Raw genomic sequence first — 14,365 nt, forward strand, 5'->3', positions numbered from 1 at the left:
GGCAAAACCCAACTTACGAAAATGTACTCCTGAGCTAAGGATGGCACCCGAAAGGAGAGCTACTCGAAACCACAGAGAGCTCGGCAACCCAATGGAAAATTGAAGGGAAGGGATACCGCCCGGGAAACAGACATTTTGAACTATCCAAAATGGCAGACGCCTTCCCCCAGAACAACAGGAGTGATTAAATAGACCAGAGCATCCCTGGTGGGGAATGTTGGAGGGGGCTGGCAGTTCAGGCTGCATGGCAAACTGGCAGATGGCTGGACTCAAAAGTTCCAATTCAAAAGGGAGACTCTGAACCACAAAACTGAGAATAAGGTCCCCGAGCGCTCCAGCCACGGGACCTGTCAGCAGCCACGGGAGCCACCAGCAGCCAACACCCTCACCCACAGCCGACTGTAGTCGCCAGTTTGCAGAAGAACGTGGGAGCAGAGTGGAAAGATTTGTGAAGCGTGGACTGCTGCACTGAGTTGGGAGGTCGGATAGGAGTGCCATCTGGAACAGAGCAGCTGAGGTTGCACAATACTTAGGTGACAAACTTTTACCAAAACTCCAAAATGGCGATTGACCAGGTAGGGTGCTTACATGGTAACAGTATAAACTGTGAATCAGGTATAAGCCTGGAAACCACTCACAGCGCCTCCTGGTGTCCAGAAAGTATATTGCATTATAAATATATTCCTACGAAAATTGATCCCTACATCATACATACAGATGTATATTTCTACATATGTACAAGAATAATATTTGTGTGATTGGTGCCTTTTTTTCTTTTTCTCTTTTTTTTTGTTCTGTTTTTTTTCCTCACCATTTTCTTGGAGGTGCTATTATTAATTTTTTATTATTTTTATAGACATATTTTTATTTCCATTTTTTTCTAATTTTAATTTCTCCTTTCTTATTTTTTAACTTTTTTATGAACACCACTTTTTTTCTTTTTTTTCAATTATTTTACATTTATCACTTTTTTTATTGTAGTTGTTTTTGGTTGCTGTTGTCGTGGGTGTTGTCTGTATGTCTATGTGTCTCTGTCTGTGCATCTACGGGCTCGTGTGGCTGGTAGCCTTTGTATCTGTTTATGTGATCATTTGGTCTCAATGAGTTTTGTGTTACGACCTGCAATTCTGAGCTCCCAGCACTTCCCTCCACTCTCACTCTGAGGTCTGGAGGCCTGTCCCCCAGGAGTCCAGAGTCTTGTGTGATTTCTCGAGGGGTGTGGACAGGACCTGGACTGCAGCTGGACAGAGCTGATTCTGTGGCATGGGAGTGAGGAGATGATGGTCAGCTGAGAGGGAATCACGCCAGAGCAGCAGTGCCCCAAGGCACAGAGCAGCAGCTGTCTTTAGCGACAACAAGGCAACTCCCCCTGTCTCCCTGGGCAACCAAAGGAGGCCAGGCATCTTCTCAGATGGCAACCACCACAGAACATATTTGGGACTGAAACACAGGCCCCATGAGTAAAGGGTTTGCCTGAGGCGGTACTGGCCTGGGTGGAACACAAGGACTAGAAACAGCACATGCAGAACAAGGAAACTACCAGAGCGGGCTGACCAAGAGGACCACTCTACTGAGCATAAGACGCACCCGGCCCTCAGGGGATCATCAGCCTGTAGACAAAGGAGGACAGGAGGCTAGAGCTGACAGCAGATCGTGCTGCGAATAAAAACCTGCAGGAGTACAGACAGGACCTGAGGCACAGGTTCTGGGAATTCAAATCAGCCCCTCTTCTGCAGAGGAATTTAGCTGTGACAGAAACAAACTCCAACAAGGTTGTTCTGTTAGGCCAGTAACATTAATCTAGGGCATAGCTGGAACAAAGTGAACACCCCCCAGCCTCCACCAAGTGCCCAAGTTTGACAGGTCTCACCACCCCCTGATGGATAGAGGCAGAGAGCAGTGGCCTGGCTGAGCAGACACAGACTTCCTTGTGATTTAGGCAGGTGCAAACCTCTGGAGTATCTGCTCACTGGAGACAACTGACTGGGTCACAGCCCTGCGGGGCTAGCAGTGACTGGGTGTGACAGAACTTCAAGATGGGGAAGAAGCTATCAAACTTCCCAGACTAACCTGTTTGCTGGGTGGGTCCTCCGGACTTCACGGAGCACCAGAGCAAGTCATATTTGAGTTGTCACCAGACCCCTGCATTCCAGTTGCCAGAGACCTTTTAAACTCTCCCACCTGAGGCAGGTGCTGACTGACACAATTGATTTGGACCTTTTGAACTGAGCCAATTGCCTGAGGACTATTCAAATGGTTCCCTGGGTGTGTGGTTGTAAGAAAGTTTGATTTTCTTTTCCAATTCTTGCCTGTGGGGGGCAGGGTGACTTAATTGCTGGTAATACTCCACAGCTGATACTTAAACCCAGAGTAACTGTTTCACTAGGGGTGAATAGAGACCAGCTGAAAACAAGACAGAACCACTTAACCCCACCACATCAAATAGATCCCCAACATCTCAGGCTGTAGCACTGCACGGGTCCTCGACAAGGCTCCAGAGGAAAAATCAAATGGTGTAAAGTAATCGTGGGGCACAATTGGCGGAAAAATTCTGGTAACATGAATAACCAGAATAGATCAACGACTCCCAAAGGACAGATATGGCAGATGTAGCTGAAGATCCCATTGATAAACAGCTGGCCGAGATGTCAGAAATCAAATTCAGAATTTGGATTGCAAGCAAGATGAACTGAATGGAGGAAAATCTGGAATTAGAAATCCAAAGAGCAATTCAAAAGTCAGAATTAGAAACTCGAGGAGAAATTCAAACATTGTCTCAAGAATTTAATGAATTTAAAGACAAAACCACCGAAGATTTCAATGCACTGAAGCAAGAATTTGCAGCCCTCAAAGATCTGAAAAATACAGTAGAATCCCTCAGTAACAGAGTGGAGCAGGCAGAAGAAAGGATTTCTGACATTGAAGACAAGGTGTTTGAACACTCCCAAACTCTCAAAGAAGAAGAGAAATGGAGAGCAAAAATGTATCATTCTCTCAGAGAGCTCTGGGATAATTCGAAGAAGGCTAAAATACACCTCATTGGGATCACTGAAAGTGATGAAGTGGTCTTGCAACTCACAGAGGCCCTTCTCCATGAAATTATGAAAGAGAATTTTCAAGATATGTCAAGATATTCTGAAATCCAGATAGCAGACAGTTTCAGAACCCCAGCACAACTCAATCCAAACAAGATATCCCCCAGGCATATCATAATTAACTTCACTAGTGTCAATATGAAGGCAAAAATAATGAAAGCAGCTAGACGCAAGAAATCTATTACCTACAAAGGGAAGAATATTAGAATGACTGAAGATGTCTCTGCTGAAACTTTTAAAGCCAGAAGAGGGTTGTCCTCGACCTTTAATTTCCTAAAGCAAAATAACTTTCAACCCTGGATCCTGTATCCATATAAACTGAGTTTCATTTATGACGGAGAAATTAAATACTTTAATGGCATTCATATGTTGAAGAAATTTGCCATAAACAAACCAGTACTCCAGGATATTCTCAGAACTATCTTCCATAGTGACACCCCAATCCTCTACCAAAAAAAGAACTTACTCAGAAACTTTGATCAAACTCCAACTTCCACAGTGGAGAAAGGACTAAAATTGTCCACTGGACTTTCAAAAAACTTGATACCCAAAATTTTACCAGACATATCAATATTCTCCATTAATGTGAATGACTTAAACTGTCAGGTAAAGAGGCACAGGATAGCTGACAGTATACAAAAACTCAGGCCAGATATTTGCTGCATATAAGTCTTACCTTAAAAGATAAATATAGAGTCAGGGTGTAAGGATGGTCGTCCATATTTCAGGCAAAAGGTAATGAGAAAAAAGCAGGTGTTGCAATTCTATTTGCTGACACAATAGGCTTTAAACCAACAAAAGTAAAGAAAGATAAAAATGGTCACTACGTATTTGTTAAGGGTAATGCTCAATATGATGAGATTCCAATTATGAATATTTATGCACACAACCAGAATGCTCCTCAATTTATAAGAGAAACTCTAAAAGACACGAGCAACTTGATTTCTTCCAGCTCCATAATAGTCGGAGATTCCAACACTCCTTTGGCAGTGCTGAATAGATCTGCCATTAAGAAGCTGAGCAAAGAAATTTTAGATTTAAACCCAACCACCCAACATTTGGATTTAGCAGACATCTAGAGAACATTTCATTACAACAAAACTGAATACACATACTTTTCATTAGCCAATGGAACATACTCCCAAATCAATCATAGCTTAGGTCACAAGTCCAACCTAAGTAAATTTAAAGGAATAGAACTTATTCCTTGCATCATTATCGGACCACCATGGAATAAAAGTTGAACTCAGTAACAACAGGAATCTGCAAACACATATACAAAAATGGAAGTTAAATAACCTTATTCTGAATGATACTTGGGTCAGAGATGAGATTAAGAAGGAAACTACCAAATTTTTGGAACAAAACAACAATGAAGACACAAACTGTAAGAACCGCTGGGATACCACAAAGGCAGTCCTAAGGCGGAAATTTGTAGCACTGCAAGCCTTCCTAAAGAGAACAGAAAGAGAGGAAGATAACAGCATAATGGGACATCTCAAGCAACTGGAAAAGGAAGAACATTCCAACCCCAAACCCAGTAGAAGAAAAGAAATAACCAAAATTAGAGCAGAATTAAATGAAATTAAAAACAAAAGAATGATATTACAGATCAATAAACCAAAAAGTTGTTTTTTGAAAATGTCGATAAAATAGATAAACATTTGGCTAACCTCACCAGCAAAAAAAGAGTAAAATCTCTAATTTCATCAATCAGAAACAACAAACACGAAATAACAACAGACTCCTTGGAAATTCAAAAGACTTTAATGAATATTACAAGAAACTTTATTCTCAGAAATATGAAAATCTGAAGGAAATTAACCAATACTTGGAAGCACTTCACCTTCCAAGACTTAGCCAGAATCAAGTGGAACTGTTGAACATGCCAATATCAAGTTCTGAAATAGCATCAACCATACGAGATCTCCCTAAAAAGAAAAGCCTGGGACCAGATGGCTTCACGTCAAAATTCTACCAAAACTTTGAAGAGGAACTAGTACCTATGTTACTCAACCTGTTCCAAAACGTAGAAAAAGAAGGAAGACTACCCAACAAGTTCTATGAAGCAAACATCACCCTGATCCCCAAACCAGGAAAAGACCTAACAAGAAAAGAAAATTATTCACCAATATCACTAATGAATATAGATGCAAAAATATTCAACAAGATCCTAACAAAGAGAATCCGGCAACATATCAAACAAATTATACATCATGACCAAGTCGGTTTTATCCCAGGGTCTCAAGGCTGGTTTAACATGCATAGATCTATAAATATAATTCATTGCATGAACAAAATAAAAAACAAAGACCACATGATTCTCTTAATTGATGCTGAAAAAAGCTTTTGACAACATCCAGCATCGTTTCATCATCAGAACACTTAAAAAAACTGGTATAGAAAGGACATTTCTTAAATTGATAGGGGCCATATACAGCAAACCCACAGCCAATATCATATTGAATGGAGTTAAACTGAAATCATTTCCACTCAGATCAGGAACTAGACAAGGCTGCCCATTGTCTCCACTGCTCTTTAACATTGTGATGGAAGTTTTAGCCATCAAAATTACAGAAGAAAAGGTGATCAAGGGTATCCATATAGGGTCAGAAGAGATCAAACTTATGCTTTTCACAGACGATATGATTGTATATATGAAAAACACCAGGGATTCTACTACAAAACTCTCAGGAGTGATCGAGGAATACAGCAGCATCTCAGGTTACAAAATCAGCACTCATAAATCATTAGCCTTTATACATACCAACAACAGTCAAGCTGAAAAAACAGTTAAGGACTCTATTCCATTCACAGTAGTGCCAAAGAACATGAAATACTAGGGAGTATATCTAACAAAAGACGAGAAAGATCTCTATAAGAGAACTATGAAACTCTAAGAAAAGAAACAGCTGAAAACATTAACAAATGGAAAAACATACCATGGTCATGGTTGGGAAGAATTAACATTGTTAAAATGTCCATACTACCCAAAGCAATATACAATTTTAATGCAATCCCTATTAAAGCCCCATTGTCATACTTTAAATATCTTGAAAAAATAATACTTAGTTTTATATTGAATCAAAAAAAACCTCGAATAGCCAAAACATTACTCAGAAATAAAAACAAAGCAGGAGGAATTACGTTACCAGACCTCAGACTTTAGTATTTATCGAAAGTGATCAAAACAGCATGGTACTGGCACAAAAACAGATAAGTAGATGTCTGGAACAGAATAGAGAACCAAGAGGTGAATCCAGCCACTTACCATTATCTGGTCTTTGACACGCCAGTTAAAAACATTCAGTGGATAAAAGATTCCCTATTTAACAAATGGTGCTGGGTGAACTGGCGGCAACCTGTAGAAGACTGAAACTGGACCCACACTTTTCACTATTAACTAAGATAGACTCTCACTGGATAAAAGGTTTAAACTTAAGACATGAGACGATAAAAATACTAGAAGAGAGTGCAGGGAAAACTCTTTAAGAAATCTGTCTGGGCGAGTACTTTATGAGGAGGACACCCCAGGCAATTGAAGCAGCTTCAAAAATACACTACTGGGACCTGATCAATCTAAAAAGCTCTGCACAGCCAAGAACACAGTAAGTAAAGCAAGCAAACAGCCCTCAGAATGGGAGAAGATATTTGCAGGTTATGTCTCCGACAAAGGTTTAATAACCAGAATCCACAGAGAACTCAAACATATAAGCAAGAGAAGAACAAGTGATCCCATCGTAGGCTGGGCAAAGGACTTGAAGAGAAACTTCTCTGAAGAACACAGGGGCATGGCCTACAGACATATGAAAAAACGCTCATCACCTTTAATCATCAGAGAAATGCAAATCAAAACTACCTTCTAACTCCAGTACCATCTAACTCCAGTAAGATTAGCCCCTATCACAAAATCCAAAGACCAGAGATGTTGGCGTAGATTTGGAGAAAAGGCAACACTTCTGCACTGCTGGTTGGAATGCAAATTAATACATTTCTTTAGGAAAGATGTTTGGAGAACCTTTAGAGATCTAAAAATAGACCTGCTATTCAATCCTATAATTCCTCTACTAGGTTTATAAGGTTTATATCCTGAAGACAAAAAATCACATTATAACAAGGATATTTGTACCAGAATGTTTATTGCAGCCCAATTCCAATTGCTAAGTCATGGAAAAAGCCAAAGTGCCCATCGATCCATGAATGGAGTAATAAACTGTGGTATATGTACACCATGGAATATTATGCAGCCTTAAAGAAAGATGGAGACTTTACCTCTTTCATGTTTACGTGGATGGAGCTGGAACATGTTCTTCTTAGTAAAGTATCTCAAGAATGGAAGAAAAAGTATCCAATGTACTCAGCCCTACTATGAAACTAATTTTTGGCTTTCATATGAAAGCTATATCTCAGTTACAGCCTAAGAATATGGGGAATGGGGAGAGGGAGGGGAAAGAGAGGGGAAGATGGGTGGAGGGAGGGTGATAGGTGGGATTACACCTGTGGTGCATCTCACAAGGGTACTTGTGAAATTTAGTAAATGTAGAATGTAATTGTCTTAACACAATAACTAAGAAAATGCCAGGAAGGCTATGTTAACCAGTCTAATGAAAATGTGTCAAACTGTTCATAAAACAAATGTATGGTGCCCCATGATCACACTATAATAAAAAATAATAAAATAAAAAAATAAAATCATTTACAAAAAAATAAAATAAAATAAAAAGTGAAGGATGAAAACAGAGAACACATTTATTAGAATCTCCTAAGTTGTTCTGCGCACTTTCTTGTACATTTTCTTGTCTACACATTATATTAATGAACATAAAAATCATGATGAAGATGGTGACCCTCAGTACTGTTTTCTGTTCATTGTAGGAGGTAAGAGTAAAATGGTGAATAAATGTGATTAATGAAACATACAAAATTGAAAAATCAGAATGGACCAGACAACTGACAAAGGAAAAAGCAGCAGTGGGAAGGGAACCATCTACCTCGTTTGGAACTTGAACTTTTTCTTTTCGGAAGGTGAGAGTTATACCGGTAACATGCCTTCCTCATTCTGATTAGTTTACATAATTTGCTCTATTGTTTGCTTCATAAACACATATGCTTTTGATGATCTGTCTCTAGGTGGTGGGGAGAAATGCACATTTTCTGATTCAGGTTTCATGATTTATACTTCTTAGATTTGCTGAACTCATCTAATGCCTCACAAACATGTTCAGCATGTACTGTTTTTCCTTCATCATAAGTGCCCATAGCAGCAGAAGCAGTGTGCCCTTTTGCTTGAATGAGGCACACTTCATTTCTTTGCCGTTATCAAGTTACAAATTTTGCTTCACTAGACTGAAGCATAGTTCTGACATCTATTTTCACATTAATGGTTTTGGGGTTCCCATTTCCTGCCACTTCTCTACGGAGACAGCTTTCAGCAAAAGCTCCCACAAAGAAAGAACGATAATAATCAGAACAAACACAATAAAGCTGTGAGCATGGCCATTTTCTTGTCTGGCATAAAAGTTGGACAAGTATTTTCCCTGCTATTCTGAACTCTCAGTCCATCTTTTCCCCAGGCCTAGAAGTCTGGAAGTCTAACCCCTGCAGAGCTCAGAGTTTCTGGTGGTTCTTTGCTAGGGCTGGGCATTGTATGGGCCATGGGGCAGGTGCGCTAAAAATGTGACATCAGAAGAAGTGGAGAGATACAAGGGGCAGAGGACTGGCCCAGTGCCAGCAAGTACATAGTAGCGGCTGGCAGAGGCTTGGGGACCTATGTGGTGGAACAGCAGCAGTGATGGTACCCTGCTCCCTCCATGGTAAAATTTTAGGAAGCTATCTCACCACTTCTATGGACCACTAGAGGGAGCCCAACCTCGCCCCACAGTGGTACCAGAGGAGGAGTGTGGCTGGGTGAGAGCTGCATTCTCTGAGGGAGTAAATCACACACCGAGTCAACCCCCACCTTGGAGCAGACTCAGGGAAAACATGACCCAGTTTCCAATGAGCACCAAAGGGTGTCAGGATTCAGCTCCCTTTGTGTGCTGGTGGCAGAATGCAACGGCCTGGGTAAGAAATCATTGACTCCCCTTTGACTTTGGCAGGCACAGATCCCTGGCACATTTGCTCATTGGAGGGAACTCAGCAAGAGATCCTCAGGATTAACACTGACTGCTCATGGCAGATGTGAAAGTGGGGAAGGAGTTCCAACCTCCCTGCACTAACTCATTTGCTGGGTAGGCCTTTCTGACTCCATGGAGTACCAGAACAAGTCATATTTGAACTGCTAGTCAACCCCTGCTGTCTGCTTGTTGGAGACATTTTCAACTCTCCCACATGAACAGTGATTGTGCTGCCCAGGACAATTAGTTTAGAACTCCTGACCTGGGCTGTCTACCTGGGGATGCTCCAAGGTTGAACCCTGGTAGGGTTGAAATGGGAGAGACTGATGCTCCTCTTCAAGTTGTTGCTGCTTGGAGGTGGGGTGTCTTAGTTGCTTTTATCTCTCCCCAGCTAAGATTTCAGACCAAAGCCACTGATTCCCTAGGACTGGATAAAGGCTGGCTGAATACAAAACAGAGCCACATAGCCCCATCACACCTACCATGTCCCCAGACTCTCAGGATGCACGATGGAAAGAGACCTCTGTAAAGCTGTAGGGAAAAAAGCCACAGTCACTAGTTCCAACTTTTTCATAAAAGGATGGTGAACTACAACTCAGGGATCCCTCAAACCATTTTCACTTTAGCAGCATCTCCAGGCAAAATGTAAAAAATAACCATTGGCTGGTGTGGTGCCTGTGGCTCAAGGACAAGTATATGCAGTATATGCTGGCTCCACGTACTGAAGGTGGCAGGTTCAAAACTGGCCATGGCCAAAAACTGCAAAAAAAAAAAAAAAATCATTGGGCAGAACCAGTGGAAATACTCTGGTAATATGAATACTCAGGGTAGATTAACAACCCCATGGAATGACAAAAAAGACACAATAGAATATGCCATTCATAAACAAATGGTTGAAATGTCAGAAAAGGAATTCACAATATGGATGGCAAATAAGATTAATAGAATGGAACGAAAGTTGGAATTAAAAATACAAGGAGTAGTTCAAAAGTTGTCTCAAGAAATCAATGAATTCAAAGACAAAATATGCAATGATTTAGACATAAGGAGGAAAAAAAATGAAGACCTCAATGAACTCAGAAATACAGTAGAATCCCTCAGTAATACAGTGAAGCAGGCAGAAGGAAGGATCTCCAAAGTTGAATAGAAAGCTTTTGAAGGCTCTAAAACACTCAAAGAGGCAGAGAAGTAGAGAGCAAAAATGGATTACTTGGTGAGAGGGTTGTGGGACCACTTCAGAAGACCAAACATTCACCTAATGGGAATTCCTGAAGGTGAAGGGGATAATTTCAAATTATATCCTCTACTCCAAGATATAACGGAGGATAATTTGCCAAGCATGACAAAAGATACAGAAATTCAGATAGTAGATAGTGTCAGAACACCAGCACAACTCAATCCAAATAAAGCATCTTCTGGACACGTTGTAATTAACTATACCCAAGTAAAAATGAAGGAGAGAATTCTGCAAGCAGCCAGACATAACAAAAGTATAACCTACAAGGGGAAGAAAATTAGAATGACTGTAGATATCTCTGTTGAAAATTTTCAAGCCACAAGAGGATGGTCATTCACCTTCAATCTCTGAAAAGAAAAGAACTTTCAGCCCAGGATCCTGTATCCAGCTAAACTGAGTTTCATTTGTGATGGAGGAATCAAATACCTCACCTGCATACACATGTGGAAGAAATTTGCCATAACTAAGCCAGCTATCCAGGAAATTCTCAGACTCATCCTCCATTATGATCAGCTTAATGGTCTACCACTAAAGTAAATTCGCCCAGAAAATGAATGAAACCTAATATCCACAATGGTGAAATGATTGAAAATATCCACTGTGGGGGAGGAGGCAAGATGGCTGATTGGAACCAGATTTCCACAGAGGCACCCATCCAGAAGGAGAGTTAAAGGACAGAAGTTTAGCAAGTAAGCTGATGGTTTAGAGCTGAGCCAAGGGTGAAGACTAAAGAGCACATATCAAAGCATCCCTTCTACAAGCAAGCAAGCAGAGTTCATAGCTCTTCCTATTTTATCCCATGGGAGAGACACTCTATAAACCAGAACTCCTTCCCAAGAGAGGACCCATTAGTGTGCCATGGCACTCTCCCTCCAGGCATTAAACTGAACATAGACTCTACCTGCAATTCTGAACTTCCAGCACTCCCCTCCACTCTCATGCCGTGGTCTGGAAGCCTGTCCCCCATGGAGTCCATAATCTTGGGCATTTTCTCGAGAGGTGTGGACAGGGTGTGGGCTGTTACAAGTCTGTGCTGAAATGGAGGCATGGGTGGAAACTGGGGACTGTGGATCATGGGAGCCATACAGGAGAGAGAGAGATGGCATTCCACATGGCAGCCCAGCAGCGGCAGTGGTGGGATCAATAGGGCTCATGCCCCTGGTGATGTTTTGGAGAAACATTTTCCACCTCTCTTAGCAAGCAGAGGCAGCTGGGCCTCTGCTCTGGTGGCGGCTATGGGCGAAACAGATGTGGGATGGACACAAAGGCCCCCTGAGCAAAGGATATGCCTGAGGTGATACCTGCCTTGGAGTGTCATGGCAGGAACAGAGAATAGAATCCATGTGCATGCAGAGATGGCACACTCCTAGGGCAGAGCTGAGTCAGAAATGCTACATTTGTGAGCCCAAGATGCAAGTGTCCCCCAGGGGAGCTTAGCTGGGACAAAAGCAGGCAGGGAAACAGCATCAGCCCATGGAAGGGCCGAAACTGAGAGTTTCTGAACTCTAAGTGAACCCGCCCCAGCATAGAGTGCAGTGTAGTCAGAGATGCCAGCTACATGAGAATAGGTGCAGCAGCAACAACACAGGGTGGGACTGAGCCATAGTTTCTGTGAACTCAAATAGTGCCTGGCCCATACAGCTATAAAGCCAGGACAAAATGCAAATTCTGTGAGAATTGAGTTGTCTCAAGAATTCAATTAATTAAAAGACAAATCAACAAAGTTTTGACACATAGAGGCAAGAATTTGAAGCCCTCAAAGATCTGAGAAATACAGTAGAATCCCTCAGTAACAGAATGGAGCAGGCAGAAGAAAGGATTTTTGACAATGAAGACAAAGCTTTTGAATGCTTCCAAATGCTCAACGTGGAAGAGAAAGGGAGAGCAAAAATGGATCATTCTCTCAGAGAGGTCTGGGACACTTCAAAGCAAACTAACATTTGCCTTATAGGAATTCCTGAAGGGGATGAGGTTGCTTTGAAAGCCCTGAGATGCTCTACTGCAAGAGATAATCGAGGAGAACTTACCAAACATGGCAAGAGATTCTGAAATGAAGAAAGAAGACAGTTTCAGAACCCCAGTATGACTCAACCCAAATATAGCATCACCCAGACACATAATAATTAACTTTGCCAAAATTAATATGAAGGATAAAATTCTGCAAGCAGCCAGATGTAAGACAGCCATAACCTACAAGGGGGAAAATATTCGAATGACTTCAGATCTCTCTATTGAAACTTTTCAAGCTAGAAGAGGATGGTCATCAACCTTTAACCTCCTAACACAAAATAACTGTCAACCCAGGATCCTGTATCCAGCTAAACTGAGGTTCATTTATGATGGAGAAGTTAAATACTTTAATGACATTCACATGTTGAAGAAATTTTCCATAAAGAAACCACCTCTCCAGGATATTCTCAATCCTATCCTCTATAGTGACCAGCACAATCCTGTACCTGCAAAGTCAACTCACTCAGAAACTTTTGATCAAAATCCAACTTCCACTGTTGCAAAAGGATTAAAAATGCCTACTGGACTTTAAAAAAAATTGATACCCAAAATACTACCAGGTTTATCAATATTCTCAATTAATGTGAATGGCTAAAATTATCCTCTAAAGAGGCACAGTTTTGCTGACTGGATATACAAATTTAAGTCATATATCTGCTGCATATAAGAATCTCAATTTACCTTAAGAGATAAATATAGACTCAGGGTGAAGGGATGGTCATCTATAATGCAGGCAACCCTGAATAGCCAAGACATTACTCAGAAATAAAGACAAAGCAGTAGCTATCAGCCTACCAGACTTCAGTCTATACTATAAATCTATAGTGATCAAAACAGCATGATAGTGGCACAAAAATACTAAGGTAAATGTATAGAACAGAATAGAGAACCAAGAGTTTAAGCCGGACACTTACTATCATTCGATCTTTAATAAGCATATCAAAAACATAAATAGGGAAAACATTCCCTATTCAACAAATGGTACTGGGTGAATTGGCTGGTGACTTGTAGAAGACTGAAACAGGACCCTCATCTTTCACCATTAACAAAAATGGATTCTCATTGGATAAACAGTTTAAACTTAAGACAAAAAATATAAAAATACTATTAGCAGGGACAGGGAAAACACTTGAAAAAATTGGCCTGGAAGAATATGCTATGAGGAGGACCCCAGTCCCCAGGCAAATGAAGTAACACCAAAAATATATTACAGGGATCTGATAAAACGAAAAAACATCTGCACAGCAAAGAACAAAGTAAATAAAGCAAGCACACGGTCCTCAGAATGGGAGAAGATTTTTTCAGGTTATGTTTCCAACAATGATTTGATAATTAGATTAAACAGAAAACCCAAATTAATTAGTAAGGTAAGAACTATTGATCACATTTCATTTTAGGCAGGAGAATTGAACAGAAGCTTCTCTGAAGAAAATAGGCGCATGGCCTACAGACACATGAAAAACCGCTCATCATCTTTAATCATCAGAGAAATACAAATCAAAACCACTTTGAGACATCATCTAACTCCAGGAAGAGTATCCCACATCACAAAATCACAAAACTACAGATTTTGGTGTGGATGTGGACAGAAGGGAATATTTCTGCACTGCTGGTGGGAATGCAATCTAATATGTCCCTTTTAGAAAGAGGTTTGGAGAACACTTAGGATATTAAAAGTAGACCTACCATTTGATCCTGCTATGCCTCTGCTAGGAATAAATCCAGATGACCAATCATCATTTTACAACAAACATATTTGCACCAGAATGTTTATTACAGCACAGTTCATGATTGCCCAGTCATGAAAGAAGTGCAAGTGCCCATAGCCCCTGAATGAAGTAACAAATTGTGGTATATGTATACCATGGAATATTGTGCAGCCATAAAAATATGGAGACTTTGACCGT

The 14,365-nt window shown here is 40.8% G+C and overlaps 1 protein-coding gene across 1 annotated transcript in view; it reads right to left on the reverse strand.

Moving 5' to 3' along the window:
* Window positions 1-14,365, reverse strand: part of LOC128579470 (putative ankyrin repeat domain-containing protein 20A4) — an 86,276-nt gene that overhangs the window by 21,896 nt on the left and 50,015 nt on the right. The window lies entirely within an intron of this gene.

This window comes from Nycticebus coucang, unplaced genomic scaffold (assembly GCF_027406575.1).
Source record: "Nycticebus coucang isolate mNycCou1 unplaced genomic scaffold, mNycCou1.pri scaffold_57, whole genome shotgun sequence".
NCBI lineage: Eukaryota > Metazoa > Chordata > Mammalia > Primates > Lorisidae > Nycticebus > Nycticebus coucang.